The following is a 27,748-nucleotide window of genomic DNA, read 5'->3' as shown; positions in this document are numbered from 1 at the left end:
ATGTTAGATGATTATTAATATTACTGCCCAGTTGAATATGTTGAAATTATTTTGACACTTTACACACATGTAAAATAACTCTTCTCCACAGTTTCTAGAAACGCTTTACTGCCACCGTCATTTTCAAGACACCATATTTTGGCCTTTTTATTATTTTGTCTCATTTGTTTCTATCATCTGAAATAAAATATGGCAATATAGTCAACTGTAATTAAAGAATTTCACAGCTGTGTATTTTGTTGCCTACTTTAAAGGTTATTTCCTGCAGCCTCCCTTACCGGTAGGTGTGGCCATGTGATTATTCTGTGACCAATGAGATTAATTAGAAATAAGTCTCCATAAAATGATGTGCCATTCCCTTCATTATCTCATCCTTCATCCTGCTATCTGGAATTTAGATGTGAGGGCTGGATCTCTAGCAACCATATTAGACCCTGATGATAAAAGTTTCACTCTAGAGATGATAGAAAGGTGAATAAATTGGCAGAAGGGGACCCCAAAGTAAGTACTGAACTTTTTTTTTAACATGAGAGAAGAATAAACATATATTGTGAGGTTTTTCTCTTGTCTACAGCTAGGTCTAATATTAAATGAATTAACATTTTCATTCCTAACTCTTCCCTAACATGCACACTTCATTCTAGCCAGACTAGTTTCCTCACAGTCTTCCAACCTGCTTTTGCTCAGATGGCTCCATTTTTCTGTATTCTATTCTCACCCTAAAGTATCTTGGGTTTGCTCAACTAAAAAGTTTCAGGTCTGCCAGGAGCCTACATGTATCTGATTTTTAAAGTGTTCAACTTTTTCCCTCCCATTTGAATATTGTAGCATTTATATATTTTTCCACATCATCAATTATCCCTATAGGATAATCTGTCTCTTGAATTATTTGTAAGATAATAACTAGGTGTTGTAGGTTGGGTTCTCCAGAAACAAATCCCAAGACAAAGTTCAGGATGCCAGGTATTCACGAGGGATCAACACTGGTGAAAGGAAAGGGGCAGAAACAGGATTGGGCAGAGAGAGACGCTGAACTGTGATACAGACTCAACAGGGCCAGAAAAATTGGGTAGGGAGCTCAGGAGTGAGTATTACTGTGAGAGTATGCCATATCCAGCCAGAGTGGCCAGGCCTTTACCAAATGTGGGCTGCCCTGAGCAGGTGTGACCTCAGCAAATCATCTCTCTGCAGAGGAAGCAAACCCTGAAGGAGGTGACAGTTGGAGACTATCTGCCAACTACACTTCCTGTGGCTCAGCAGCAACACGTTCCTCTAAGAGGGATCTGGGCACCATATCTCTATGTCTAACACCTTGTGTCTAGATTTTATGCTTCTCTTCCCGAAACACCAACTTTAACATTAAACCTACAATAGGTGTTTGATAAATATTTACAGAATACTTCATTAAAACTTAGCCTATGCCTAGCCTAAGAATTAGAATTTGTACAAAGTTCCTGAAAAGAATCACCTCATGCCCTAAACAAGGTATCTAAATGTTCCTTTATCAGAAAACTCCTTTTCAAAACATTTTCCTTATGCTTCCTGGAACCAGCATGGACTTTGCAAAAGATTCAAGTTCCTTGTTTCTGCAGGGCATGCCTTTTCACTTAACTCCACTTAACACCTACCACCATGCTAGATGTTACCGGGGCTTCCAGACATGTTCCATCTGAATTATGAGCAAATGGGGGAGAGCTGCCCATTTTACTTGCCCTTGGGGAAAACCTTCCAAAGAAGAAACCCTGCCATTCATCTTGAGATCATGAATGCAAATTCAATGTGAGAATACTTTGACTAAGCTTCCACTTTCATTGTTTCCATTCTTCTCTCATATATCCCAGTTCTCTTTCATGCCAAGCTCATTTGGGGCATCCCTACAGAGTCTCATAAATTTCTAGAGGAGTTATAAATTTCTCTCTGCCCTTTGTGAAGGGGTGAGTAGGAAGTAACATAAGAAAGCAGGCAACTTTCTTGTTTACTTCTTTCCTACCACCATCACCCTATGTGCATTCCTAATCGCACTCTAGCTAAGTAAAGCAGGAGCTGGAATAGGATTGTGAAGGGGAAGGAAAGCAAGAATTGAATGAGGCTCTGACTCTGGTCCTTGATAAATAGGACGGCGGCAGGGGGAAAAGGTACCAGGGCTAAATAATAATAAAACAGTAATAAATGAAAAGCCAGCCTGAGGCTTAGCTGAGACCCATCATCTCACTTTCTTGGACCTTTATGAGTAGAGGGAGTAAAATCTGTGTTCCCATGATGTATCTGAGTTGTGACCAATACTTTTATTTTAGCCTAGAGGTAAACAAAATTGAACAATCACAAGGTGAGTTCATTTTGTGTGGCTGCCTGCTGTAAATCTTCCTATATCTTCTCCTACCCACTGCTTCCCAGAATATATCTTTAGGATGATTTAGCCACTTTGAGCATCACTCCCATCTGTTCTCTGTTACAAAGATAACTACTTTAAGAGCTTACTATCTTTGCTGCTTGGTTGGGGAGGGTGGTGATAGAGACTGACATACAACCTACAAAAACGTTACCTAAATGTGGTTTCCATTTGTAATCTAATACTTGAGTGTTTTCCTAATGTTTGTGTTTGGAGGTTGTTTCCTTCATCCCTCTGAGCCAGAAGGCCTTGTCAGAAAGTCAAACTTCAAGTGACAAACTGCTCTGATCTTATAAGGGTGGTTTAGTTGCTAAGGAAACTGCTTCAAAGGGAGGAACAGATCCTATCTATGAATCTATAACTGGGAGAAAAAACAGATGCTAATTTTTAGAGTGAGTCTCATTTGGAAATGTATTTGGGGCCCATGGGTGGTAAAAATGGGTTCCATTGTTTTGGCCATAGGTATAGCAAATTTATCCTTTTTATAGAAAACCGTTTTACCATAGCCCACAAATTATGAATAAGAATTCTTCCTTCTTATTCTCTTAACTTTATTTAAAAAAATAATGAAGTCCAGACAAAGTAAACATATTTTTCCTAGGAAACCTATGGGATCTGGAAAAATGACCATGACTCATCATGGAGCACCACACAGGTACACACTGACAGTGTGATTTTAGGAAAAAATGAAAATCCCTCATGTAAAAATAAGTGTGAGAAGGTTAGTGGTCACTTTTTGCAGAAATGGGCAAGAAGCAGGTCTAGATTTCACCTCAAAATACCTCCACACTCCTGATCAAACCTTAAATGTCTAGCGCTTCATTCTTTTACCTTACAGAAAGTTTAAGACCACTTTTTAAAAATTAATTCTGAAGCTAAACCGAAGCCTTACAACTAAGGACATACAGAAGAAGCCACCTTGAGACTGGTAAGAGGTGCAGAGATGTGGAACGGGCTGGTCCCACACCACTGAGTGACCATTAAAAATCAGGAGGTATACCTTTGGCTGCAGAGGTCACCCCCAGAGGAACAAGGGGTCCCAGCCTCATGTCAGTCTCCCCAGCCCAGGGTTCCAGTGCCAGGGACAGAAGTCCCCATAACATCTGGCTGTGAAAACCAGCAGAGATGCGGCTGAGTAATACACAGGGCTGCTGGACTCCCAGGTGTTCCTCTTAAAGGGCCCATGCACAGACTTACTTGCTGATGGGCTCACCCACTCTGAACTCTAGCACTGGAGCAGCAGTTCCAAAGGTGCCAGGGACCTACAGGAAGGAGCTAAGTTGTCTGGCTTCAGAGCAAGGACTGGAGGGGCAATTTTTCCCTGACAAAGGAGCTGGTAGAAGCCACTGTTTCTTTGTTGAGCGCTTCCACCTCCCAGCAAGCAGATGCAGGTGGGCGTATATCTGATTCTTCATCAACCTAGCTGATATCTTCTGCCCACCTCATCCTGGTGATTCCCTGAAACACTGTCCCACCCAACTTTGAGGCACACTCAAGCCACTTCCAGTGGCTTTTTCGTACAAGTGGCCTGCCTTGACTCATGCTGCAGACTTTCCTAAAATCTCTCAAAGGTTCATAAACCCCAAACAAGCAGCATCTGGCCTAGGCATGTCCTGTACCTCTGGCTGAGCAGCCCTAAACCAGGCACTAGCGATCCTCAGTTCATTGCTTGGCCTCTTGAGGCACCTTCAAGCTTAGTATGGGTGGCAGCCATCTGTGGATTGTTTTGTGGCCGATGCCACGTGGCCCTGGGCAGAGCACAGGCTATGGCTGACTTGGCCTGCAGCAGGTATTCTCCCAGGAGGTCCAGAGCTGGCAAGCCAGGTGGCCAGCTTCAGACCTTGCTGGAGCACCATCCAGCAAGCTACAAGAAAGACACACACAAAGGGGAGACAAGGGAGGCACCACAGCCCTGCTAAACTGAGTCCTGCTCTGTAGGGTTAGCCCATGCACAACAGCTCCATTATAGTCCCAGCCAGTCCTCACAACCAATCAGCCTGAGGTTCAGTCCCTCCCACTGACATGAAACAGCAACCAAGGCTCAACTACAACAGGAGGGTACACACAATACACACAAGAAACACACCTGGAGTGCCTTGCTCTGGTGACCAGGGAGACTCTGCCACTGAGTCCATAGGCCACCTACTATATAAGGTCACTCTACTAATACTGGGAGGCATAGCAGTCCTACTTAATACATAGAAACAAATACACAGGGAAGCAGCCAAAATGGGGAAACAGAAACATGTCCTCAATAAAAGAACAGAACAAAGCTCCAGAAAAAGAACTGAACAAAATGGAGACAAGCAATCTACCAGATGCAGAGTTTCAAACACTGGTTATAAGGATGCTCAATGATTTCAGGGGGAACTTCAACAAAGAGATAGAAAACATAAAAATGTAGATAGAAAACATAAAAAAGAATCAGTCAGAAATAAAAAATACAATAACCAAAATGAAGAGTACATTAGAGGAAATCAACAGATCAGATAAAGCAGAAAATCAAATCAGCAATTTAGAAGATAAAGCCTCAGAAAACACTCAATCGGAACAGCAAAAAAAAAAAAAAAGCATTAAAAAAATGAGGATAGTTTAAAGGACCTCTAGGACAACATCAAGCATACCTACATTCACATGAAAGTGGTACCAGAAGGAGGAAAGAAAGAGCCAGAAATTTAAAATCTATTGGAAGAAATAATGACAGAAAACTTCCCTAACCTGGCAAAGGAAAGACACACAAGCCCAGGAAGTGCAGAGTCCCAAAAATGTGAACCCAAAGAGGCCAACACCAAGACACATCATAATTAAAATGCCAAAAATTAAAGACAAAGAGAAAATCTTAAAAGCAGCAAGAGAAAGGCAGTTAGTTACCTACAAGGGAGTTCCCATAAGACTATCAGCTGATTTCTCAACAGAAACTTTGCAGACCAAGAGGGATTGGCATGAAATATTCAAAGTGATGAAAAGCAAGGACCTACAACCAAGATTACCCAGCACAGCTATCATTTAGAATCGAAGGACAGATAAAAAACTTCCCAGACAAGAAAAAGCTAAAGGAGTTCATCACCACCAAACCAGTATTACAAGGAATCTTAGAGGAACTTCTTTAAGACAAATATATCAAATATATATATATATATATATATATATATATATATATATATATATATATAAATACACACACACACACATATATATATATATATATGAATAATAAAGTGGCAATAAATAACTACATACCTATCAACAATTACTTTAAATGTAAATGGATTAAATGCTCCAATCAAAAGATAGAGTGGCTGAATGTATAAGAAAATAAGACCCTTGCATACTCTGCCTACAAGAGACTCACTTGAGATCAAAAGATACACACAAATAGAACTTAAAGGGATGGGGAAAAGATACTCCATGAAAATGGAAGTAACAACAAAAGAAGGTGGAGTAGCAATACTTATACCAGACAAAATAGAGTTTAAAACAAAGGCTATAACAAGAGTCAAAAAATGACACAGTAATCTGGGTATTTATCTGAAGAACCCAAAATGCTGCTTTGAAGGAATGTGTGCATCCATATGTTACTGCAGCATTGTCTATAATGGCCAAGATGTCGAGGTAGCCTGGGTGTCTTTCAATGGATTAATGGATAAAGAGGAGGTGGCACATAAGTATAATAAAATATTGCTCAACCATGGACAGGAATGGGTTCTTGCTGTCTGCTACAGCATGGATGGACCTGGACGGTGTTGTGCTGAGTAGACAGCACAGAGAAAGACAGATGCAATGTGATTTCACTTATATATGGAATCTAATAAACAAAACAGAAGCCAACTCATAGATACAGAGAACATTTTGAGGGGTGCCAGATGGGAGAGGGGTTGAAGGTGAATAAAAAAGGGGAAGGGATTAAGAAGTACAAATTGGTTGTTACACAGTAGTCATGGGGATGTATAAAATAGCATAAGGAATATAGTCAATAATATTGTAATAACTACATATGTTGTCAGATAGGTACTAGATTTATTGGGGTGATAGATGGGAAGGGAATTGGGGGATGGTGAAAAAGATGAAGGGATTAAGAAGTACAATTTGATAGTTACAAAATAGTCATGAGATGTAAAGTACAGCATAGGGAATATAGTCAAAATTTGGTAATAACTATGTATAGTGCCTAGTTTAGTAATAGATGGGTACTAGTCAAGGGGATCACTTCTTAAATTATATAAATGTGTAACCACTATGCTGTATGCCTGAAATTAGTATAAAATAATATTAAATGTCAACTATAATTCAAAAATTAAAAAAGAGGGAGAAAAAGTGAAGGGTAATAAGAGGTTCAAATTTCCAGGTATAAAATAAATAAGTCATGGGGATGTAATACACAGCATGGGGAATATAGTCAGTAATATTGTGATAGCGTGGTACAGTGTCAGATGGTTGCTGGACTTATCATGGTGATCGCTTCTTTAGGCGTATAAATGTGCAATAATTATGGTGTACCCCTGAAACTAGTATAATATTGTATGTTAGCTATACTTTAATAAAAATCTTTAAAAAATTAATTTGGATACCAGGGGAAGGAAAAAGACTTTGTTAACTATCCAGGCAATATGAGGAGTGGTTTCTATAATAAGGTAAAAAAAAAAAAATTAAAGCTGGTAGCCAAAGAAAAGATTTATTATTGTCATCACCATCACCACTATTAACACCGTCATCATCTGTTAGTATGATCATCATCACCAATATTATTATAATCCATGTCATTCTTATGTCCATTACCACTATTTAATAAAAAATAGCTGCTCTTCTCTGAGTATTTACCATGTGCCCGAAATGGTAAGTGCTTCACATTCATTATCAGATAATTCTCAGGAATTAGAAAATTTCTTTAAAAGGGCCAGATAGTAAATATTTTAGGCTTTCTGAATCATACAGTCTCAGTTACAATTACTCATCTCTGCCACTGTATGACTAAAAACAGTCACAGAAGATATGCAAATAAATGGGCTTGCTGCTGTTCTCTTTCAACTTTAATTATAAAATCATATGATGGGCCAGGCATGAGTTTACCAATCCCTGCATTATTTTGTAAATAACTTTACAACACTGTGAGGTTGGCAGAAGCATCCCCATTTCTCCAATGAGGAAACAAAGCCTGTCAGAGGTTAAGTCATTTGTCCACGTTCATACAGGGAGCTGGCGGAGGGTCGGGTTACAGCCTAGGTCTAACCATCGCCCAAACCACCACCTGTTCCTCACCACCACATCCCAGAGTGTGGTACAGGGACCCCTGGCTGCTACTCATGATGATTTTAGGAGACACATGTGTAAACCCCTGACCAGTTCTGTTTGTTTTAATATGTATGAAAAAAAATGAACAGCAAATCCAACTTTTGATTTTACGTATGTTATTTCTTCAGATAAAATACAAAAACAATCACAGATCATCATTTTCATGCCTTTCTATTTTTAAAACAATAAAAAAAAATTATATCTGAATTTTGACAAGCAGGGAAAATTTTTAAAAATACTCTCTATGTATGTATCTTTTTGATCTTTCAGAAGCTTTGCTTGTTTTCACTCATTTGCTCCTCAGAAAAAGCCTGGAGGGAAGGTGGATAATAAAGCCACACATTATTATCCCTGTGTGGCAGATATGAAGAACTAAGGTACATAAAGGTTGAATGACTTGCTCAAAGTCATGCCCTGTGCTGGTGGCCTAGGGCAGAGCGAGCAGTTCTCCTGGCGCCTGCTCCAAGACGCTTCATGCTGTGTCGTCCACATGGGTTCTTCGAGGCTCAGCGTGGGAAACAGCCAAACTCAGGAATTTCTTGTTTCTCCCACAACTGTGCCAAAGGTATAAAGTAACTACCAGCCAGCAACATGAGTCTGGTTTCTGGGTCCTGGTGTGTCCCAGGGCCAGCCGCAGAGATTAGCAAACATGCGTGTGCAGTGGCAGTGGGTAATGCTCGCATCCTGATTTACATCAGAGCAGTCTGAAAGTCTTTCTGAATTAGCCATACATCACTTTGTTAAGGATCAAATGATAAGTGCCGTAAATCTGAAATTCCGATTTTTTTTAAAAAGAAAACTCGCTGTAGGGCCTGCCGAGTGGCACGTTGGTTAATTGTTGCCTTGGGAGCACCAGCTCTGAGCAGCAGGGCCTGGTTTAGATCCCACATGAGGGCCAGTGACGCTGCCCTCTACAGCTAAGATGGTGAACAACAACTCGACCTGGAGCTGGGCTGTCATGATTTGCCAGTGACAGCATAAGCTGCAGTGGGGCTGCAGCGGGCTGCCATAAAACTACCATGAGTGGCTGGCAGCCACCGTGAGTGGCCATGAGCCACCATGAGAGGCCATCCAAAGTCCGGTGACCAATCTGCCTCACCCAGGAAGAGCGCAATGATCACAATACCAACACGGGCCAGTAAAGCAATGTCCTCTACAACTAGACTGAAGAACGAAAAAACAGCAACTTATCCGTTCCCCTCCCCCAACTCCCCAATAAAATCTTGAAAAATAAATAAATAAGAGAACTCACTGTAGCAGCTAATGAGCTATTTGACCTGGACTACACCAGTGTTTTCCAAATCATAGGTTATGACTATGAATGAGTCCTATTCAGCATTTTTTAAATGAATTAGAAAAGAGAAGAATAGAATGGAATAGAATCGAACTCAGTAGAAAATATCCAAATAAGCACTGTTTCAAAGACCCTTTCAGAATTCTATGAATACACACACACACATACACATACTGGATTTATGGTTCATAAATTTGAAAGCCATTGGACCAGATGATATTAGGGCTATGTTCAGCTTTAAGATTCAATAACTCTATAACCCGTTCTTACTGCAATAAAACAAATCAAACCATACACTGAAGTGATGGAAAGTCAATAGAATTGTAATTCTTATAAATCTTCTTAGCATCTCAAAATCTTATAATTGTTCAGAAATTGTTTATAAATAATAATACTATTATTATTGTATTATGAATTCTGTTGTATTATAAGTTCTATTATAATGCTATTTATATCATTAGTATAACACTCAGTATATTAATAGTAATAACACTTTTGCTACATTACAGGTGTAATGTAATTATACCAATGTCAAATATATTTTGATTGGAAAAATATAATCAATAAAGAAATAACTTTCTGAAAAATCTGCACAATTTTCATGGAACTTTTGCCTACAAATAAATGAAACGAGATCAAATAAGATGTTTCATAGCCCATCAAATATAGAAGCATACTGATATGAATCTAACATGTACCAAGATATATAAAAAAGGCAAAACTTTCCAGTTCTTGTTTCCATTTGAAGGGTACAGTATATGTTAGTACTAGGCCAATATGTCACAATTTGCACTGAGATGGCAACCACCAATCTGTAAAAAAATCCAGCCAAAAGAATTTGGCCTTTTTGGTTCCATTTCAATCTGGAAGCCCCAGAGGAAACACTGCCTCATTTGCAGAAATCATATTGCCAGGGTATGTGATAAATTGAATGGAAAAGACAGGAAAGACACTTCAAGAATTCACTTTCTGAAATTGAAACCCATTCTATTTTTAATCCTCTCTCTTGGGTATTTAATTCCAGATCCTAGTCAAGTCATGTTGCAAAAAAGTATCCAGGTTGACAAATTATCAGTGCTTCACTTAGCTGCAAATTCCCTTCTGAAAACTATCTTCAAGGATTAGTATTCAGAAACACAAGCTCCGTTTAGCGCCAATTTTGCTGAATAGGGAAATGACTCTGAAAACTGAAGTATTAAAAAGTATAAATCATGAAATTAGTTAAGTATAAAGAAGTGAGAGAGTAAGGGAGAATATTTGAATGTGCTTGCTGAATTTCTCAAACAACAGGTGTGAGTATAATTAAAAGAGATCTGTAACTGGAGGCCTGCGGTTTAGAAGGATCACAAGAGCTGCTCCTAGGAGCACTGGCTGAGCTCACGGGGCTGTTCCCAGGTTCTAATGGCCGAGTCATTGCTTGCTCTCCAACACAATGGAGGAATGGTTACATTTCATTGACAGTAACACAAACTGCCACTTATTTGAAACTAATGTTTCTTCCATAAGGTCTTGAAAACACACCCTTACTTCTATTTTATAGACAAAGCGTATCCAAATAGTCTCCTGGTCAGATTCCTTAAATAAAATCTTTCTCACTCCCTTTTATCCTATATTCACCTGATAAACAATATCTTTCAAACAATTCAATGAGAATGCCTATGTTGGATACATTGATACTCAACAGAAAGAGAGATAGTATTTAGTTCATACTTTACTGAATAAGATTTTAAGAGACCTCAGTTATCAGACGGCTCCTTAAAAGGAATGTAGATTTCATAGTATGTATTTAGTTTTCCATATTTACTATGTGTCTTTAAAAACAAACAAAAATTTTAAGTCAATTTTGTAATTTTATGAATAGAATATATTATCAGGAATAAAATCCCAATGGCTTAACTTTCACTCATCAACCCAGAAGGGGGCTATTTTGCCCCCCAGGGGACATGTCTGGAGACATTTTTGGTTGTCACAAAAAAGGGAGAGGTGTGCTACTGGCATCTAGTGTGTTGAGGCTAGGGACGTTTAAATATCCTACAATGCACAGGTCGGCCTCCCACAACAATGCTACATCTGGCCCAAAATGTCAATAGTGCTGAGGATGAGAAACCTTGTTTTACAGTATTTTTCACTCACACACACACACACACACACACACACACACACACACACACACTCACACCATTAAAACAATGTTATATTTTGATCTGTACAGTTGGTTTAATCATTATCCAAGTGACTTGCTCCCCTACATTAACCTCAAATAGATGCAATTCAAATTCATGCTTAGCAAAATTACAGATCACTTTACGACTCCATGACTTGCCACTTTAAGACTGCTTGAAAATTTTAAAGTCATGCAGGTCAAATCATCTGCTATACTGTCTCGTGTGTGTGTGTGTGTGTGTGTGTGTGTACGTGTGTGTGTGTGCGCGCACTTGCACACACATGCGAGACCTCTCTCTCTCTCTCTCTCTCTCTCTCTCTCTCTCTCTCTCTCTCACACACACACACACACACACACACACACACACAAACAAACAAACACACACACTACTTAACACAGACAGAATGCCCCACATACAGCCTGTGCTCATTACATTGTGAAGGCTGGTTCCCATACCAACCAGTTGCTCCAATTGAGCAGGTCAAAATGATTATCTTGAAGTCAGAGGCATTAATATTCTAAAGGTCAAAGGAAGTTGCTCCACACAGAAAGTGAAAATAAAAACAAATTAAAGTGAACGACTTAGAATAAGGCTGTCAAACATGTTAACTGATTATGGAGTGGGGAGTATCTTCCTGGAAAAGACTAAGTAATTTGTAAATCTAGCTGACTCTAACAGAGACTAGGCATCTTCAATGTAATTATTATGCATAACTTTTTTTTATCTTAAAACATCCTTATAAGGTAATCAGTGTACTTTATACAGCTGTCTTTGAATTTTCTGCCGAGGAGACATAGTGGGGGATTATCACCGATGAGGACTTGAGGGGAAAACTTAAATAAGGATGATTTCCTCTGATGACAGGAAGGTGAAGTTTGAGAACTGCTGCTCCTTTTTCTGCACACTTTTAATATGCAACAGCACATGAAAAGAATAAAACCAGAAAACAAATAAAAACTGATAAATCTTTCAACTCATTTTCTTCTAAGCATGGTACTTCCAAATTAGAGACAAGGTTATTTAAAACCTTGGTAGGGAGAGGTACTACCAACAAAGATTGATGAGAAATTGGTTTTGGAGGCATGGGCACCTTGAGAATCCTGCTGCTGTCGAGGTTCAATTCAGGGAATTAAGACAAATGGACTGGATCAAATCCAATGTAATTCAGAGAATATACTGATGCCCTAGTTTTGTTATAGTCCCATAGTTTTTTTAAATGTTGAAGTTTGGCAGGAGTTCAAACTAAATACTTAAAAAAAAAGAAAATGTTGGTTCAATACATATTTTAGTTTAAAAATAAGCACAATATTTAGGTTTAACTCAGGGGTTAGCCAATTCTTCAAGTATATTTGGTATTATGGGACAGTGTTTGGTTTCGTATTTTGAGATGCTATTTCAAGGGGATTCTGATTCTGATTCCTGAAGGACTCAAATGTTCAGGTACAAACATTCTGTAGGAAGGATCGTCTCAAAATTAGAGCTACGTGGTATGAGCCATCCCTTAGAAATAAGATTGTCCTAAAGTCCAGGCCCTTCAGCTAAGCCTCATGGCTCAGAACCGAAATGTCTAGTCCATCACATTCTGTACTCCATTGCAAGAAAAAGTACGGCTTTGAATACTGGGAGTAAAATTATCTTATGGCCTTGCGATACAAAACTAATCAGGTGATACAAACTATCAAGCAGCCTGAAATTCAAGCTCACCTAAGGTAATTCCCAATAGTATTTACATTCTGAACATGGGTATTTCAGGCTTGTTGAAATGTTCTTATTATGAAAGGACTTCTCTTTTTAATACAGTTATGTAACTCAGCATGGTTAACCACATAGAGAATCTCTGCAAATTCACATATATGTCTTTTAAATTCTGAGTAAATATGTTATTAATGCAACTAAAACTATTGGAGAAAATCAGGTTTCTTTCAAAGAAAGATGTTTGTGTCGTACTTCTAAATATATTTTTGTTATGGAAACACAATTTTTTTCTAAAAAATCCCCCCTAAGTTTGTCTAAATACTTTCTTTTTTTTCTTTAGATTCCATTGCAAGCAGTTCAAACTCTTGGCTAATCGCCTCTAAACAAATGTTCAATTTGTAGGCAAATGCTCTTAATTTTAAAAAAATATCTTAAGAAAATTGATTGAGTTGTCATCCATAACATAAGAATGAGCACGCCCATTAAAAAGGTGAAGAAAATCTCTTCCAGTGGGTCAACATCCTGTATCATGTTGAGTACACAGTTCTCAAGTGTTTATTAAACACTTACTGAAGAGGGAAGTCCCAGTGTCAGGGTGTTAGCACATAAAGATTGTTTAAGCTGAGGTACGGGTATCAAGGGGCATCCTGGAACATTGGTCTCCAAGGTTTCTGTTGGATGTGCCCATCCATAAAATACTTTAAGCACATACTTACACTATATAAATACTTAATTATCTTGTGCATGTGCTCCTGTGACAAGTATACTGTAAAGCATGCACCTAAATGGAAATTAAGATGGTGAAAATAAAAATTAATACAGATTAATAATTTCTCCCAATGCCCTAACAGATGGCACAACCACTGACATGTTCCTACTCATTTTGAGACCATTGCAATTGGTATAATTTAAGCTACTCAAATACGGTAGCTGATTTTCAGGACACAATTTTTTTGTGCTTGATAGAGTTGGGTAAATAATACCCACCAAAGTTGAGAAGCCAATTTACCCTAGCATACAAGAGACCAGTGTGCTTTGGGAGACATTCTTTGATGCTCCTGAAATTTAAAGAACGGACTAAAGAGAGGGTGGGATGTGTAGCATTTATCTTCATGTACAAGGTTAAATGATGACAGTCCTTATGGCTGGTCACACTTTTTTGTCCTTTTTCAACTCTGGCATCAAGATTGCCTTATTTGCTATGGAACTTGAGAGAAAGCAAAGGTAAAATAAATGAATACGGGGCCAGCCGAGTGGCTCGGCTGGTTAAGAGCATGAGCTCTGAGCAACAAGGTCACTGGTTCGATTCCCACATGGGCCAGTAAGCTATGCCCAAACTGAGCTGCCACTGAGCTGATGAGAGCGAGTGCTCTTAGCAGCGAGGTTGCCGGTTCAACACCTGTAGAGGATGGTGGGCTGCACCCTCGCCCCCCCCCAACTAAGATTGAACACGACACCTTGAACTGAGCAGCCACAAGCTGCCGACAGCTGGCCAATGGCTCAGTGTGCAACAAGGTTGCTGGTTCAACCCCCGCATGGGATGGTGGGTCCCACAACTAAGTTGAAAGTGCTAACTGGGCTTAGAGCTGAGCTGTGTCCTCCACAACTAAGATTGAAGGACAATAACTTGACTTGGAACTGATGGGTCCTGGAAAAACACAATGTTCCCCTTCCCCAATTCCTTAACACTGTTCCCCTCCCCAATTCCCCAATAAAAATCTCTAAAAACATTTAAAAAATAAAATAAATAAAAATAAATGAATACATTGCCAGTCCTATATTTGTGTGCCTTGCCCTGTTCCTGAGATCTCCCACTTAGATCCTATTCTCACCTGTGCCTCCCTGAACCTCCAGCCTCTGACCTTTGAAATAGTCACAAAGTTTAATGCTTCAAAGACCTCACAGTAGCTTCTCTTTCTTCCCTGGGTTTTCTTCAGAAAAGACAAACTCTTTTACTTCAATTCAACAACCACCTGGCTTAAACTAAATGTGTGAAGTTTGGAAAACATATTACCACAAGAATATGTATATTTTGCCTTTGAAAGACCTCCAGTGAAACTAACACCATGGCCCTTTCTGAAGCCTCCCAAAGGGAGCTGCTCCGCTCAAGAAGTTGAGTTCAGTAAAGAGTAAGTTCAGCCCACCTGGATGTTCTCCCTTTGGACACAATCCCCAAGTAGGGTTTCAGGCTTTCCAGAAAGGCTTGTTGCTGACTGACAGACAGGCCTTCCAGCCAAGGGCAAGGATCTTGCGCTGTAGAAGAATCTAAAAAAATATTTTCTTCCTAAGCATCTAAAGATACCTTGTGCTTTTTAAACTTTTTTTTATCAGTTCAATAAATGGGAGCATCACCCAGGCCAAGTCTGCTTTATTTTATTTAGGCAAAGTAATGTTCTCCCAATAAATATTGCCATGTGGGTGGAGAGCTTGGATTCTCCTCCTTCTTGCTGCCACACACACTTCAGAGACCAGTTGTCCCATGATGAAGAAGCAGGAGCACTCAGGAGGAGTCGCCAAGACCTTTCAAGTGTCTCTTCTCTTATCTGAAATTCCTTTGCCCCTTTCACTGCATTCATTTCCCTTTGCCCTGATTTTTTCCTTCTGATTTCCTTTTGTTTTCCTTTCTTTTTTTTCTTCAAATAACATTTCCTTTACTTAAACCACCTTCCCTCCATGAAACCACCCACCTTAATGAATTCATTCAGTTTATTTTTATCAATAGAAACACAATCTGAACCCAAAGCTATTTGCTATTAATTTGAAGCTTCCACCTGCTCAACAGTTTAAGTACCTAAGGCAAATTTTGTAACACCCCCCCCCACCCTTCACCCTCACAGTTGCAAAAATGTTGCAGCCACAGTGTATTGGTTTAGCTTTGATGCCATATAAGCATGGACCTTCCGAAGGCTATTCCTTACTGCTTCTCCTCAACGAGGTTCGTTCATTCATGGTTTGTTCAATAAATATTGATCTGAGCACTGGCTACATGCCAGGCATTACTCTAGGTCCTTGAGATACAACAGTGAACTAAACACACAAAAATCTCTCTGCCCTCCTGGAGCCTCTATTCTAGAGGCAGAAAGACAATAGAATAAATGTTATGTATTAGAATGTGATAGGGCTGAGAAAAAAAATAAGCATGGAAGGTGGCTAGGGAGTACCAGAAGATAGAGATGGGAGTGAAATAGATTTAAATAGAATTGGACAGGAAAGGCTTCCTTTAAGGCAACTTTTAAGAAGAGGCTTGAAGGAAATGAGGAAATAAACCATGCAGATATCTAGAAAAAACTAGTCTAAGAAGAGGAAAGAGCAAAAGCCAAGACCCAAAGATAGGAGAATATCTGTCATGTGTTAGGAACAGAGGCTGGTGTGGCTGAGAATGAGTGATGCTGGGGAAGAGACAGAAGAGATGAGGCAGATACTGCTTGAGAATGGGGACCAGGCTGCTAAGCCTTGTCAGCCATGGTAAGGACTTTGGTTTGTATTCAGAGATGGGAAACTACTGAAATATTGGGAGGAAAACAATACCATGATCTCACTGTGCTTTGAAAGGATCATTCTGGCTGCTATATTAGGAAGAGATAACAAGAAATAATAAAGCAGAAATGCATAAATGATTACAGTGGGGAAGGAAGGCAAAAGGCAGGAGAGATACTGGAGAGAGTTAGTTCTTAAAGTACTTTTTTTTGCATAGTTTTGACTTTCAAATTCATGCTAATGTCTTACATATTCAAAAAGATGAAATTAAATCAACAATAATAGAGGGTATCCTAAAAGTGAATATGATCAAAAACAAATTAAGCTAATCAGATATAGACTCGACAACATAGCCACACAAGGAAAACAAAAGAAACGAATACAAGTAACTTTTGAGGTTTAAACTACATACCCTAAAAATGTATGAAATGTAAGTGTACAGCTCGAAGAGTTTATAAAAAATGAATATACCTCTACAATCATCTGCCAGATTCAAACACAGCACCTCACCAGCACCCTCATCCTCCCTTCTAGTCATTACTGTCACCTCACCAAGGGTAACCAGTCTCCTGGCTTCTAACAGCATAGGTTACTATCACCTGGCTGCTTTTTAACTCTATATGAATGAGTCACATACTATGAACTCTTTTGAGTCTGGGTTGTTTTTCTCAATATTAAATTTGTAAGATTAATCCATAGTTAGTATGCAGTTATAGATCCTTCACTGTGGGAGGAAGAAGATACAAATATGAAGGAGATGAGGAGGAACCCTGATCTATTGGATATTAGAGTTAATGATAGAAACATTTGTTTTTCCTAGCTTTGTCTGCCAAGGACATAGAAGCAATGACATTTCAGAAGCAATAAGCACATCTGGCACCCAAATCTTGATTCCTATATGCCATACTCCCCTAAAATGGACCAGGTCTGAGGAAATCACTGATTCCAAAGTTGAGTCAAGAAAACTACAAAGTGATACTAAAAATGCACATACACACATGAATAGATGTGGTAAGGAAAGTTCTCAGCATTAGAATGCCAACTAAAAATAGAAGCAATATTAGAGTTAGTAAAATCACAATTTTTGAACCCTCATTATAATAAACAATTCAGGAAAGACTCCTCAGTGGATGAGAAAGTCATTAGATGAAAGTTTGTTTGGAAGCAGATTTGTTATAGTTTCAAAGTGTCTCCTCATAGCTTATGTACTAATTGCAAAGAGAACAAAGATACCTTTACAATAGACAAACATGGTACATACCACCTTAATCTGGTGATCATTAGCATCAGCAATAAATGAACAAACTGAAATCCTATGCCTTCTGATATAAGACAAATGTGCCACTTATATTTCATTCTGGCCAAAAATAATAACCTTAATCTAATCATGAGAAAACAAGCAAAAATCACCCAAATTGAAGTGCTACAAAATATATGTTCTGTACTCTTCATAATGTCAGTATCAGGAAAGACAAAGAAACGTTGAGAAAATGTCCTATAAAAAGAAAACCAAAGAGACAGGATATCTAAATATAACACATGCCCATGGATTGCATTCTGGATTGAAAAGAAACAACGCTATAAAGCACAATATCACAAAGGCCAGTGCACTAGCTCTGCACTATTCCACAAAAGAAAGGATGAGTTGGGAGCAGGGTAGGAGCTGTGGAGAATGTTAATACAGTGTTGTCCCTATGCTGAATTTCCTTAACTTGATAACAGTAATAGGGTCATATAAGAAAATTTTCTTATACTTAGAAAATCCATGCTGAAGTATTAGGGATGAAACGTCACGATGTGCACAATTTACTCTCAATTGGTTTAAGAAAAATGAACAAGAAGATTAGATAGATAGATAGATAGAAGTTAGATAAAGCAAATGTGGCAAAATGTTAAATAATTGGTGAATCTAGATGAAGGGTATTCGCTTTTCATCAAATTATTATTGCTTGAAACTTTTCTGTAGCTTTGATATTTTTAATATCAATTAAAATGAAATATATAAAAACATAAAAAGAATATGAATATTAAAACAATTTTAGCACAAAATATGCTTACCTTAGTTTAAACAAATCACAAATATCAATTATCAAAGTGCTGCAATGAACCTTCTGTTAACTTGAAGCCAAAATACAACTTAACTATCATTTCATTTTAGATGTACAGACAATTATTGGGTGATAGATACTAATCATACTGGGTGGTTTAAACTAATTTGTTTTGACAAGATGTCTTGGAAGAGGACAGGGTGGGGGAATCTAAATCTGTGCAAGGGAATAAAAGTTCATACTTAAAAAATTTTTTTTTAATTTAAAAAATTTAAAAATTAAAACAAAAACCAATAGACTATAGGGTAACAAAGGTATACAGATTCGGAAGAAAGAAATAAAACTGTCTTGTTCACAGATGACATGATATTCCATGTATAAAATCAGACAGAATCTACAAAAAAAAACTGGAACTGATCAATTAATTATAGCAGGGTGGCAGGATATAAACTTAACGTACAAAAGTCAATTGCTTTTCTATAGACCAGTAATGAACAAGTGGGGTTTTAAACTAAAAATACAATACCACTTACACTGGCAACCAAAAAGACTGAAGTCTAAATCGAACAAAATATGTACAAGATCTATATGAAGAAAACTACAAAATTTGGTTGGACAAAATCAAAGAACTAAATAAATGGAGAGACATTTTACATTCTTGGAGAAAAAGACTCAAAATTGTTAAGATATCAGTTCTTCCCAACCTAATCTATAGATTCAATGAAATCCCAATGAAAATCTCAGCAAGTTATTTTATGGATATTGACAAAATGATTATAAAGTTTATGTGGAAAGACAAAAGACCCAGAATGGCCAACACAATATTGAAGAAGAGCAAAGTTAAAGGACTAACACTACCTGACTTCAAGACTTAACTATAAAGCTACACTAATCAAACAGTATGGTAATGGTGAAAGACTAGAGAAATAGATCAACATGACAGAAAAGAGAGCCCAGAAATAGACCCACGTAAATAGTCAACTGATTTCTGACAAAGGAGCAAAAGCAATACAATGGAGTAACAACAGTCTTTCAGTCTTTCAACAAGCTGTGCTGTAACAACTGGACACCCTTATGCAAAAAAAAAAAAAAAAGAATGTAGACCCAGCACTTATACCCTTTCAAAAAATGGATCACAGACCTCAATGTAAAACAAACCTCCTAGAAGATAATGGGAAAATCTATATGACCTCAAATATGGTGATAATCATTTAGATATAATGCCAAAGATACAATCAATAAAAAAAGATAAGGCTGACTTAACCTTGAAAGCTTCGTGCTGCAAAAGACAATGTCAAAAAATAAGACAAGTCACAGGCTGCAAGAAAATATTTGCAAGACACATCTGATAAATGACTGTTATCAAAAATATAAAAAGAACACTTAAAACTCAACAATAACAATAAGTAAACAAACAACCCAATCAAATAATGGCTAAACACCTTAACAGACATCTCACCAAAGATATACAAGTGCCAAATAAGCATGTGAAAAGATATTCCACATCACATGTCATCAGGGAAATGTATATTAAAACAACAGTGAGCTATCACTACATACCTTTTTAAATGGCCAAAATCCAAAACACTGACAATAGCAAATGGTGGTGAGGCTATGAAGCAATAGAAACTCTTGTTCATTGCTGCTAAAGATGCAAAATGGTACAGCCACTTTGGAAGACAATTTGGCAATTTCTTACAAAACTAAGCATACTCTCACCATCTGATCCAATAATCACACTACCTGGTATTTACTCAAAGGAGTTGAAAACTTATATCTACACAAAAACCTACACACAGGTGTTTATAGCAGCTTTATACATTATTGTCAAAACTTGGAAGTAACAAAGATATCCTTCAGTAGGTGAATAAACTGCAACACATCCAAATAATAGAATATTATTGAGCACTAAAAAGAAATGAGCTACCAAGTCAGGAAAAGTCATGGAGAAGCCTTAAATGCATATTGCTAAGTGAAAGAAGTCAACCTGAAAAGACTACATACTGTATGATTCCAACTATATGACATTCTGCAAAAAGCAAAACTATGAAGATAGTAAAACAGTCAGTGGTTGCCAAGGGTTAGGGGAGGGTGGAAAAGAATGAACAGGGTAGAGCAGTGGAAATACTCTACATGATACAATAATGATGAATACATGTCATTATACATTTGTCCAAACTCACAGAAGTACAACACCAAGACTGAAACCTTAGATAAAATATGGACTTTGGGTTATTATGATGTGTCAATATAGGTTCATCAATTGTAACAACATACCACCCAGGTGGGAAAATGATCATGGGAGAGGCTACAAATATGAGGGGAAGGGGACATATAGGAACTCTGTACATTCCTGTTAATTTTGCAGTGACCCGAAACTGCTCTAAAAAATAAAGTCTTAATAATTTTTTAATAAATGCTTAAATAATTTCTCACAAGGTCATACACCAAGCAAATGATAGCTAGAGAACTCAAATCCAGGTCTTTCTGACTCCATGGCACCATGATCTTAACCATCATCCTACAATGCTTCTCAGAGGTTTACCTCTCAGAGATACCACTTGGGGCAGTAGCCAGTTACAAATTGTGAGATTAGATTGGAGTCAGGGGAGAGGAGAGGGTGGAGAAGTTACTGTCAGTTAACCTGGCCATGTCTCTCGGTTATCCACGTAAGGATCTCTTATTGAAGCCTTTGACTTATTAAAGATGAAAATTCTCCCATGGATGCAATTCCTAGTGAAAAACTATCAACAGGATACGTGCAGTGGATTGGAAATCAGAACTACTCATGCTATTGGGTCCTCCAAGAAGTGTGTCTCTGCTATAGAACCCAAACACATTTCTAGAGTAACTTCTGACATCATCTAAAACAAACAAACAAACAAAAAAACCTCAAGTCTTAAGGTATATAACTTTTAGACAGAAATAAATGAGGCAGAGACAAATTTTTATAGAAATTCACAATGGCTGAATTTCTGAAACAAAAATTTGCTATTCAACAGCTCTCTTGACTCTGAGATAAAAAAAGCTTTTACAATAAACAGGGTATGCAGCGAACAGTTACAACTGTGCTACCCTGGGGGCACCAGCTAAAAGGGCAATGAAACTGTACTAATCTTCCCAATTTGAAGAATTCTAGAAGAAAAAAGAAATGCCTGCATTTGCAAAGCAAAGCATGCTTTTCTCTCCTTATTAGCCCCAACAAAATAATTCCCAGCTATTGCACAGGTACACATACCCACCTGCTAGAAGGTAGAGAAAACAGTCAAATCACTCGGGAATGCATTCATAGTGGATTAGATAAATCCTCTTCACCACGCTTTATTTCACTTATATCTAGGTAACATGACCCTGATTGCATGAGCAATGCCTGGCAAATAAAACTGAAAGAACATTCAATACCCATTTTTTATTCCATCATCGTAGGCTTGACACACCCAACGGTAAATATAATTATGTACAGCACCATAAACAATAATCTTATCTCCAGTCACTACTGTGGCTAATTCTTAGTTTCACAGGACACTGTTGGAGGGGCAGCAGGGAAAACAGGCAATGAAACTCTAAAAGTGGAGTGCTAAGTTTCACCTGAAGAGTGTTTGGATGCCAGGTTAGAAAAGAGAAAAGGGCAGGATGGGGAGAGATAAAGATGAGAGACAGAAAGGGAGAGAGAAAGGGAAGTTTAAGGAAGGACAAAGGGGAAAAAGCGAGAACTGTGGCTTCTGTATTTTGCAATCTCAATGCATAAGAATATGTTAAGAAGTTAGATTTGCATTTTGAAACATATTTGAAGAAGAAATCGTTCAAATCATAATACAGTTTTACATTCCCAAGTTCTTCCACTTAAAATTTTATTTTTAATTAAAAAAAATACATAACCTCAAGTTTAGTCTTAAGAAACAGCTATATCTTAAATGAAAAGCATTTCTTCAAATTCATGATGCTCAGTCCAATCCACAATTTACTTAAATTACTTCTCATTATAGAAAGTTTTACTAAAATCAACTTTTCCTGGAGCAATTCCAAGCTTGGGCATACATCAGTCCATAGCTAATTTAACATCTGTTACCTGCTACCATTATCACAAGTCACATCAACTAAAGCACAACTACTGCGCTATGAAACAAGAAACACAAGACCATATGCAGCTATCATAGATGCCAAAGGTATGACATGGTGAGACTAACAAGAAATTGCACTAACAATGCCAGGAGAACTCACAGTACATCCAAGTCCAAGGTGCCAGCTGCACACGGATTCTGGTGCCACGTGTCCATCTAGGGGATGTCAAGGAAGCAGTGGTTGTAAAGACAAAGTCAGTGTCAGCCAATAGAACATTAGCAAACACTTGCCTGTGTCAGCTGCTGCTATTGATGAGCTACAAAGATGACAAAGCATTGTGCAATTATGCCTCCTTCCTCCCTGCTTCTCCAACAGCTCTGGACTAGAAATAGCAATGCATCTGTTATTGCAATCCCATCTGAATATGTTAACCTATCTCGACCTTAGCTGTGTTCTATGAGAAACTGCCTAGAAATTGAAGGAAGCCCTATTTTACAGGTTAATAAAAGAGACAAATCTAACCTGGTTCAAAAGTGTCACTTTTTCAAGTGATATGTATGTATATGTGTGTGTATGTATATGAATATATATGAATATACATGTACGTATGTATGTATGTATGCATGCATGTATATATCACATGACCAAGATTGACAGAAATGCCTTCAAATTGAAAGCCTGAAGCAAAAAACTCAAATTTGCAATAGCATCTACATTAAATTAAGTGGCAATCTCAAGTCAAATCAGGTTTGCTGGGTGTCCTCTATGTGCCAGGGACTAAGAAAATAAAAATAAAAAATGCCTGTTCCTGCTCTCACTTGAATTCATAGCCTTATAAGAGAAAGAGATAGACAAACACAAAATATTATATGATGAATTAACTACTTTGTTAATCCATAGATGGAAAAAATGCTATGTTAATTCATAGACGGGGAGGATACTTGCAGTACATAATATCAAAAACAAAAATGTATAAGTCAAAAATATATATTAAATGCCCCCCAAATCAATTTTTTTAAAATGGAGTAATTAGCAAATTATAAAAAGAGGAAAGTCAAAGAATAAGAAACATGAATGACAGAAACATGAAAAAATGTGCAATCTTACTAGTAATCAGGAAAATGCAAATTAAACCCATAATGAAATATCATTTCCTACACACCAAAATGGCAATACTAAATGCTGGCAAGGATGTGGAGTAACAGGTTATGTCACATATAGCTAAAGGGAGGGTGACTTGGTAAATCTCCTTTGGAGAACACAGGCAATATCCCAGGGAAGGAAAACATGGGTAACACTCTCTGACCCAGCAACCCCATCCCTAGGTGTATGCCCTGGAGAAACTCCTGCACCTGGCCCAAGAAATCAGCTTTACATTACAGGCAAAGTGGAAAACATTAAGAAAATAATCTAAAGGCCTGTCAATTTAAGGATAGATAAATACATGACATATTTTTCCAGTGAAATAGTACAAAGCAATAAAATTACCTAGAATTATGTCTATCAATACACCTATATCTTAGAAATCATAATATTGGGAAAATAAATCAACTATAAAAGAATAACTATGATATGATTTGTGTATTGTTTTTAAAAATGTAAAACCAACTATATATGATTTTACAGATTACATGTAATAGTATAAAATGCTCATGAACATTATAAACAGTAATTCTGGGACAGTAAACTCTCGGCAAGAGTGAGAAAAATAAGATAGAAAGAAGTAAACACAAAGTTTCAATTAATATTGAAAGTTCATTATTTTTCTTTGTCATATAGCTAAACTACTTTAAAAACACTACTCATAATAAGCTCAAAAATGCAACAAAACACAGTTAAAGGAGCAATTGGTTCGGCTTCAAGATAAAGAATACTGAAATTAAAATGAATACAATTATTGTGAGTCATTATGAGTATCAAAAATATCTACCATGGAGAAGTCAGGGTGTCTTAAAATTTTCTGATTAAAACACTTTAAACCAAACATTGATTCTGAGGTTCCACTGCTTTCTACTAATTTGCTTGCTACCGAAACTCTGAACACAATTGCTGATATATGTAATTTACACACGCATTAAAGGCTCCCGTCTTCACTACCACCAATAGAGAACTGGGGGTGTTTTAGGATTAAGAAGGTAGCACCTCCTCCAGGACCTTGCTCCTCCTGCAAATTACACTGTTTAACAGCGGCTCACTTTCAGAGCAAATCTTTTCTCTGATATTAAGTAATGCTCGATCATATCAGTGGGCAGTCAAGGAAAGAGGTCAAAAGAAAGAGAAAGAGAGTTTATCAGTCCATTGACTCCTCCACACAGTGAGTGGTTCCTCATTGCAAATATTTATTAAGCATCAATTATGTTCACAGAGGAGACTGAGGGAGGTACGGATGCTAATCTGAAAATATATATATATTATATGGGCCCTTACCTTGAGTTTTGAAGGGCACTTCAGGCAGCATCATAAAATCATGAATCGTGAAGTTGGAATACAGCTCATTTAAAACAAATTCTGTGAGGTCAGAGTGAGGCAGACTGGTGAAGTGGGGCATAAAAGGAGAAGAAGAAATATTCTTTCACCCACAGGGACGACTGGTGATGAAGGAAGTCTGGCCCAAGAATAACTTGGTCTGGCTCAAGTTACAGAAAAAGTATATTTTAAAAGTTTCTTCTGGTTCTTTGGGTAGCCAAAATATTTATATGTATGTATGTATGTTTATATGTATGTATGTATGTATGTATGTATGTAGGTATGTATGCATTTATATATAAATTGTTCTCAGGCAAAATTTATAGGTAGATGTAGATACAGGTAGATCTAGTTATAGATTTTAAAGGTTAATAAAGGGGCCTGATCTAACTTGTTTGTCAATGTCAGAATATAAATATATAAACTATTTGTCTGAGAAAGTCTAACAGCCCTGGGAAAGGCCAGGGCACAGAGGTGATTAAAACTGCCTACTACATGCTCTGTATAATAAAGTAATGAGAACTTTCAGGTTTAGCGTCTAAAGAAGGTAAAGGTAGCAGAGGCAATTGGGTAAAGGGTAGTCCGGAGCTTAGAATGAGGAGAAGAGGGATCAAGCAGAAGAATTCTTAGGGGACAGGGTATTGGGTTAGGAGTTACAGCCAGGGAGGTGGCCAGTGTCCGCGTGAAAAAGTCCCACAGTTGATGATGGCAGAGAGACGTCTAGGAACAGGATGTCTAGTACTCAATATCAAGTTGCTTCCCGTCCTGTGTTATGCAGTATAATCCACCTCCACTAACTTTCTAACCTTCAGTAAAAGTCAACTCCATACAACAGTTTCGCGTCAGAGGTTTTTGTAGAAATGCAACAAGAGGGACAACACGAGATTAAACAGCATGAAAAGAGAAAGTGCGACAGCTCGAGGGATGGTTAAGGATCCATGAAAGGAGAAATGGAGAGCAAGAAGTTATATGAAACTGAGGTTACATGCTTTTGTGAATTTTTTCAAATATTCTGGGCACCCTGGACTTCTCACAATATGGGAGAAGAAAACCAAGCAAGTTTATTTGGAAATTAACAGTAAAGGTGACATTTCAGAGGTGAAGTGCTTTCAAATATCTACATTTTAGCTGTTCTACTTATCATATATGAATATATGTAAAGACTATACCAATAAACCCCAAAATGTTTACAGTGGTTTTCTCTGGATAATGAGATTATGGGTATTAGTATCTTTCTTCTCTCGCTCTCATTTTTTTTTTTTTTTGCTTAGCTCTAATTTCCAAATAATATACCATACAGCTTAGAATGAAACAACAACTAATATATCATTAAAATACAGAGTGAACGCAAACAATCATTTAAAACTTTTCCTGTCCATCGTGAATTTTAAAAAACACACCCTGGATAGTAAAGAACATTCTTTCCACACTTGGCATTAGAAAGGTGTTTTAGGAGTAGACACTCAACCAAGACAAGTTCACCAATGAGGCATTAAGAATTCTCTACCAGAAGCACTTGCATTTTTAAATTTTATTAGTATTCGTATAGAACATAGTATGTAGCACAAACTGTTCACTAGAACATGCTCTGGTATGTTAGAATGCCTAACTGAATTTAAACTTCAGATAAACACCAAATGAGTTTTTAGTATACTTACATTCCAACAAATATTTAGGATAAATTTTGAGTATAAGCATGTCTCCAACACTTCATGTGACATACTACTCTACTAAAATAATTATTTGTCATTTATCTGAAATTTATTTATTATTATTATTTTTTTTTTAGCTGAGCCATCCTGCTACCTGTTGGCAGCTCAGCGGCTGCTCAGCTCGGGCTGGACTCGAACTGCTATTGCTCAGAGCTCAAACTCTTGAGCGAGCTCTTAACCAACTGAGCCACTTGGCCGGCCCTATCTGAAATTTAAATTTAACTGGGCCTCCTGTATTTCCACTTGCCAAGCCCTGTAACAAGGTTATAAAACGTGCTAGACAACCACCTTGACTGCTTACCACTTGTGTGGTATTTCATGAGCGCACATTCTTTTTGAGAGAAAATGAATTGATTACACATCCATTTTCAAACGCTGTTAACCTAATTTGTGAAAGTCAGAAGCAGTAGGTGTCTCAAAGGCAGCAGCTTTGATCAACACAGAACCCCCTGTCAGGAGCGGTAAATGGAGCCAGTGGAAATATTTCTGCCAAAATGATAGTAGGTCATGTTGGCATATAATCTATTCAGGTCACCTGCCATTTTTCTGTTAAATTGCTGGGTGAAAAATGAGAACAAACTGGACCACAGCAAAGTGAATTCCAGATATAGAAAACTGTTCACTTTCACCTGTGCAAAGCTGTTCTTTCATTACTGAACAAATGGTCCATCATTTTCAATGACAGTTAAAATAATCTAACTACACGTCTGGCAATAAAACATATGTTCTGAGCCATGTATTTTGAAGATAAATGCTCTTGATTGAACTTTACCCATCTGCTTCTTAAAGCATTTGCTCGCTTGCAAACTTTATAAATGTTGTGCCAAGTATCAGTGTCCTGAGTTTATGCAGCTCTTGGTCCCACCTCTTTTGTGTGCAATGACGTATGGCATGTGCCTTTTCCTAATGTTAATTAGACATGCAGTCTCCGACTGCTAGAGAAAGTGTGCTTTTAAAAGCCCCTTGCCCTTTTTAATTTTTTAAGGAAAAGTTGAGTTTGGCATTCATTCAAGCAAGAACATGCATAATTATTTTGAATATTGAAGCTTTTAATTTATATGGTCTACCTTTTATAGATTCATCAGAGAGGATCTAAATCAGGGGTCTAAGACTAAGGTTCACAGAGCAATTCTGGCCTGCCACTTATTTTG

General features: G+C 37.7%; 1 protein-coding gene across 10 annotated transcripts in view; it reads right to left on the bottom strand.

The window, feature by feature from the left end:
* The window catches only part of MLIP (muscular LMNA interacting protein), a 256,749-nt gene that overhangs the window by 171,666 nt on the left and 57,335 nt on the right, over positions 1–27,748 (bottom strand). The window contains exon 2 of one of the 10 annotated variants that reach the window (XM_019668102.1): positions 22,579–22,634. The exons of the other annotated variants lie outside the window; for them this stretch is intronic. The gene's annotated coding sequence lies outside the window, so the exon portion shown is untranslated. The remainder of the gene's footprint in view (positions 1–22,578; positions 22,635–27,748) is intronic. 10 annotated transcript variants of the gene reach the window in all.

The sequence above is a fragment of the Hipposideros armiger genome, unplaced genomic scaffold (genome assembly GCF_001890085.2).
Source record: "Hipposideros armiger isolate ML-2016 unplaced genomic scaffold, ASM189008v1 scaffold_516, whole genome shotgun sequence".
Classification (NCBI taxonomy): Eukaryota; Metazoa; Chordata; class Mammalia; order Chiroptera; family Hipposideridae; genus Hipposideros; species Hipposideros armiger.
The sequence above is the reverse complement of the archived record's forward strand: the minus strand, read 5'-3'. Positions and strand labels throughout refer to the sequence as shown.